Source organism: Pongo abelii, chromosome 7 (assembly GCF_028885655.2).
Source record: "Pongo abelii isolate AG06213 chromosome 7, NHGRI_mPonAbe1-v2.0_pri, whole genome shotgun sequence".
In the NCBI taxonomy this organism is placed as follows: domain Eukaryota; kingdom Metazoa; phylum Chordata; class Mammalia; order Primates; family Hominidae; genus Pongo; species Pongo abelii.
The window spans coordinates 66,591,988-66,597,987 of NC_071992.2; the positions used below are offsets into that span (position 1 = coordinate 66,591,988).

The following is a 6,000-nucleotide window of genomic DNA, read 5'->3' on the forward strand; positions in this document are numbered from 1 at the left end:
GAAACCCCTTCTCATTCCCTTTCTTTCTATAATACCAAGTGAGAAAAGATAAGATAAGAACTTGTGACCGGGTGCAGTGGCTCACGCCTGTAATCCCAGCACTTTGGGAGGCTGAGGTGGGTGGATCATGAGGTCAGAACATTGAGACCATCCTGGCTAACATGGTGAAACCCCGTTAAACCACTAAAAAATACAAAAAATTAGCCGGGCATGGTGGCGGGTGCATGTAGTCCCAGCTACTCGGGAGGCTGAGGCAGGAGAATCGCTTGAACCTGGGAGAGAGAGCTTGCAGTGAGCCAAGATTGTGCCACTGCACTCCAGCCTGGGTGACAGAGTGAGACTCCATCTCAAAAAAAAAGAAAAAAAAAGGTAAGAACTTTTATCTGAAGACTATGAGGCCTTTTAAACAATCAGGCCCAGAGATATAAATCTGGGGACTACGTGTCCTTTTAAACCTTCAGGCCCAGAGATTTAAAACTTCTTCTCATTCCCCCTCTCCCTATGATACCAGGTGAGAAAAGATAAGATAAGAACTTTTATCTGAGGACTATAAGTCCTTTTAAACAATCAGGCCCAGAGAGACATAATGAGACAGCAATCATGTCCTACTTCCCCACTGAGCTACATATTCCCGTCTTCAAATTGCTTGCGGGTGGACACAGTGGCTCGTGCCTGTAATCCCAACACTTTGGGAGGCCAGGACAGGAGGATCACTTGAGACCAGGAGTTCAAGACCAGCCTGGGCAACAAAGTGAGAACTCTGTCTCTACAAAAAATAAAAAAAAAACAAACAAAAAACCTGCTCGCTCTTGCCACAAGTAGCTATCAATTAACCTAATAATGCCTCACTGGACACTATAACCCATACCCAGTACCTTAACAAGGTATAACCAATCACTATTTAATGTCATTTCTGTAAACCAATGTGAATTCCTGACAAACACTTAGTATGAGTCCAGTCCCTGTCCCCCTTTTCTGCCTTTAAAAATCTACTTGTAACTGCTGCTACTCAGAGTGTATATTCGGGGCAACTTGAATAATGCTCTTGGGTTGCAGTTCTCAAGCTTGGCCCAAATAAACTATTTCTGTTAATTTTGCCTCTGTTTCTCTTTTTTTTAGGTCAACACAGATTCTCGGAATTAAACATTTCCATGTCCCAGAGGATCAAAGTCACTTGCAAGAATACCTCAAAATGTGTTTGTCAAGAAATTACACTTTCTCTTGATTTTGTGGACCACTTTCTAATTTCCAACCCAGACAAAAGCCTCCTAGTGAAGCTGGTCTTTCCTACCACATCCCCCTACCCCCCAGCCACTGTCCCATCCCTGGATGGCCTGTCCACAGAGAGCACTGCCTGTATGGCCGCTGGGGGAGGCAGCTGCATCCCAGAGATGACGGTGTGCAGGGCATGATGAGGAAGCTCTTTGTGTGGCCTGGAGACATCCCGGGAGCTGGCTGGCGCCCACCTTCTCTCATTTCCTTACCACCTTCTTTCTTGTGTTGCTGTTTTCTCCTTCCCAGCTCTAAACTCCCCATGGTGCTGGAGCAGCCAGAGAAGAAGTGTTACTAGACCTGCCACTGCTACCTACAACGAACCCCATTCTGCACACAGTGGCTGCGGACTCCTTTTTCCCAACCACAGACCAGAATGCATGTGAAAGACGATGTGGCTGTTCTGCAGGTTGGAGCGCTAGGATCGGAAGAACTCATCTGTATCACATATGATCCAGCTGAAAGTCCCTACAAACTGGGCCCTCTGTGTCTTTAGAGGCAGCTTCCAAGGGCAGGAAGACTTCCAGAATGCGGGACTGAGCGTGCTGCTAATCTTGTTCTGGTCGAGAGACTGATGAGAGAGACAAGAATTATGGAGCGAGAAAAGCAGCAGCAGCAAATCTGCAGAGGGGAATGCCAAACTCGCTACTGTGTTTTTTTTGTGTGTTTTTTTTTTTTTTGATACAGAGTTTCACTCTGTCACCCAGGCTGGAGTACAGTGGTGCCATCTCAGCTCATTGCAACCTCTGCCCTCTGGGTTCAAGCAATTCTCCTGCCTCAGCCTTCCAAGTAGCTGGGATTATAGGCATGTGCCACCATGCCTGGCTAATTTTTGTATTTTTAGTAGAGACAGGGTTTTGCCATGTTGGCCAGGCTGGTCTCAAACTACTGACCTCAAGTGATCCGCCCGCTTGGCCCCCCAAAGTGCTGGGATTACAGGTGTGAGCCACCATGTCTGGCCTGCTGTGATTTTTCATTGAACCTAATTAAATCATTTTTAGCCCCTATTTTTGGTACAATAATAGAACTTAGGTTGTAATCAACTGGTGAGTTCTTTCCACACACTGCACAGATAAGATCAATCCACAGAGATCACAGCACTCCAGTAAAGAAAGAGTTTGATGTGAGGCCAGCCACGTGGGAGAACTGGAGTTATCACTCAAATCAGTCTCCCCAAAGGCTTGAAGGTCAGGATTTTTGTGGACAATTTGGTGGGCAGGGAGCTAGGGAATGGGTGTTGCTGATGGGTGGGGGTGAAATCATAGGGGTGTGGAAAACAGTCCTGATGTGCTGAGTTTTCCTCTGGGTGGGGCCACAGGACCAGCTGAGTCATGAATCCAGGTGGGGCCAGTGTGAAGAACATCTCAAAAAATCAATCTTAGGTTCTACAATAGTGATGTTATCTATAGGAGCAATTGGAGAAGTCACAAACCTTGTGACCCCTGGCCACATGACTCCTGGGCAGTAAGAGATTACTATGTCTACATTTTAGCAGAGTTCATGCCTTTCCCACAACTCTAATCTTATAGCCCTTCATTAATCTTACAAAGGCAGTTTTCAGTCCCTGAGCAAGGAGGGGTTTGTTTTTGGGAAGGACTATTATCATCCTTTATTTCAGGTTAAACTATAAACTAGATTCCTCCCAAAGTTAGCTTGGTCTGCATCCAGGAATGACAAGGACAGCTGGGAGGGCAGAGCAGGATGGAGTCAACTATGTCCAATTTATCTTACTGTCATAATTTTTCAAAGGCAGTTTCAAGGTTACTATTCTCATGATTCAACACATCCTCAAGGAGTGAGATTCAGTCTGTGTAAGTGTGTCATGACTTTCTATAACACGCCTTGTCATGCACCCTTCTACCCTGCTAGAATTGGAGTCTGGCCTCGGCTGGTTCCTACCAGCAGTACTGCCATCACCTCATCCTCATCTGCCCCATCTGTTGTTTTGGAACCACTTGTGTCCTCTGAAATGCATATGTTGAAGTCCTAACCTCTTGTGCCTCAGAATGGGACTATGTTTGGAGATAGGGTTTTAAAGAGGTAGTTAAGGTTAAATGAGATCATTAGTGTGAGCCCTGATCCAAAATGACTGATGCCCTTATAAGAAGAGGAAATTTGGCCACTTATACTCACAGAGGAAGAAATCATTTGAAGACACAGAGAGAAGAGGGCCAAGGAGAGAGGTCTCAGAGAAACCAACCCAATGACACTTCGTCTTGGATTTCCAGCCCCCAGAATTACTGGAAAATACATTTTTCTTGTTTAGGCCACCCAATCTGTACTGCTTTGTTATGGCAACCCTAGCAAACTAATGCAGTCACCAACCTGGGGTGAAAATGGGACATTCCCAACTCTAGCTGTTAGGCCAAGCTTATTTGTAATAGATTCTTGTTTTCAAAGGATATAGATATTGAGATTCTCAATGTATTTGTTAAAATACATTGTTTCTTGTTAAAAGCATAAGGCTTTGAAATGTCTTTGTGTTGCAGATATGTAGATGTTCTGAGTCATAATTTTTGGAAAATGCTTTCAAAGGAAAGGAAATCTGCTGGACAAATAGCATGATTAATGGGGATCTAGTGACAAAATAATTGGCCCTAACTGGATTTGTGATGTTTTTGCAACTTGAAATTAGCTTCAAAATCCAACAATAACACGAAAGAATGTTCAGTATCACGAATCAAATTAAAACCACAATTAAACCACCTCCTTTCATTAAGGTAGCTACTATATAAAAAAGAGTAAAACAAAACAGAAAATAGCAACTGTCGGCAAGGATGTGGAGAAATTGGAACCCTTGTGAAACCATCCCACAGTGTTGACAAGAATTGCCTGCTGGGTTCTGGACAGAAGTAGCTCCAATTAAGTACTAATCAGTCTGCACTTGGGCCCACTTCCTCGTTGTCAAAAGTCATGTAGCCGTAGATGCTGACCATGTACATCTGCATTGTTCCTATAGATAGGATCTCTGACATTAGAATCATTAGGCTTTTGTTTAAGGATCACTTACGATGTTTTGCACACCCCAAATTCCAGCAGCCAGTTTGAAGACTCCCACAGAGTAATGGGATCAGCATGAGAATACAGCTTCTTCATCTCCCTATCCCGTGACTTCACCCTCTACTCTTCCAACCAATCAGTGATCTCCACATTGCAGCCCATTCCAACACTCTTAAAAACCGCTACCCCCAAACTCCTCAGGGAGACAGATTTGAGGTTTCTTCCCATCTCATTCAGTGACCCTATGATTAAACCCCTTTCCCTGCTACAACCTGGTGTCTCCGCTTATTATTTGCTGTGTGCATGGGGCAATGAACCTATTTCAGTTACACTTGTGCACTGTTGGCAAGAAGGTAAAATGGTACAGCCCCTATGGAAAATGGTATGAAAGTTCCTCCAAAAATTAAAAATAGAATTCTCATGTAACCCAGCAGTCCCACTTCTGGGCATATATATCCAAAGGAAGTGAAATCAGTATTTCAAAGAGACCTTTGTACACCCGTGTTCATAATAGCATTATTCACGGTAGCCAGAAGGTGGGAACAATCCAATGTCCATTGACAGATGCACAGATAAACAAAATACGATATATACATAACAATGGAAAATTATTCAGCATTGAAAAGAACTGAAAGTCTGACATGTACTATAACATGAGTTAACCTTGAGGACAGTATGATAAGTGAAATGAGTCAGAAGCAAAAAGACAAATATTGTATGATTCCATTTACATAAGGTACCCAGAGTAGTCAAATTCACAGAGACACAAGGTGTCCGCTGGAATGGTGGTTGCCAGGGGATGGGGGAAGGGAAAATGGGAAGCTGTTGAAATGAGTCCAGAGTTTCAGTTTGGAAATGATGACGGAGCTCTGGAGACTGGTTGCACCACAATATGAACATAGTTAACACTATGGCATTGTACATTTAGAAATGATTAAGATGGAAAATTTTACTTTAGATGTATTTTACCACAACTAAAAATTTAAAAGAAAGAAGAAAACAGCTATGAAGATTTCTAAGTCTTGGGCCTTATTTTGCCATGAGGAAAAATAAATACATCCCATAAAAAAAAATCCTGAATGGATCTGGTAATGTTATTGTGTATGTAAAGTCATTTTCTTGAGCAACATAGGGAATAGTCTTTAATCTTTTGGAATATCACAGGGAAAAAAGCGGGTAAAAGTCACATTGTTCTGCCTCAATTCACCAGAGTTTTTATGGAACTCAATTATTGGTTAACAGTGGAAGTTCTTGCTGGATAATTTTTCACTTTTCTGATCATCTGGGGTAGAGTTTTAAGACTTTACTAGTTGCTCCAGGTACAGAGCTATAGGATTCACTTGGCCATGTTGCTCTCCCATTTCTACATAGTTTTAAAAATTATAGAATCTCTCTTTTCATGGTGTTTGGTTCTATAATCATCAGCGGCTGATAAAAAAAATCAATGTTCTACCTCTTGATTCTGATGGCCATTTTCATACTCATTGTAGGAACTACAATATTGGTTTCTGTCTGAACTTGCAGCTGCAGAGCATGAGAGAAATAACCATTGAACTCTAAATAACTGCTTTCCAGATTTTGTGCTGGCTATCTAATTCAAACTGTTTATCTACTATCTATCTATCTATCTATCTATCTATCTATCTTCTATCTATCTATCTATCTATCTATCTATCTATCTATCATCTATCTTATAGCACTGTGGAATTTAATTAAATTAATTTAATT

General features: G+C 42.2%; 1 long non-coding RNA gene across 1 annotated transcript in view; it reads left to right on the forward strand.

Annotated features, from left to right (window-relative positions):
* The window catches only part of LOC129061000 (uncharacterized), a 52,295-nt gene extending 46,852 nt beyond the window's left edge, over positions 1 to 5,443 (forward strand). Inside the window, exon 4 of the long non-coding RNA XR_010141109.1 lies at positions 1,120 to 5,443. This is a non-coding gene — a long non-coding RNA (uncharacterized LOC129061000). The remainder of the gene's footprint in view (positions 1 to 1,119) is intronic.
* Positions 5,444 to 6,000: the final 557 nt, after the last annotated feature.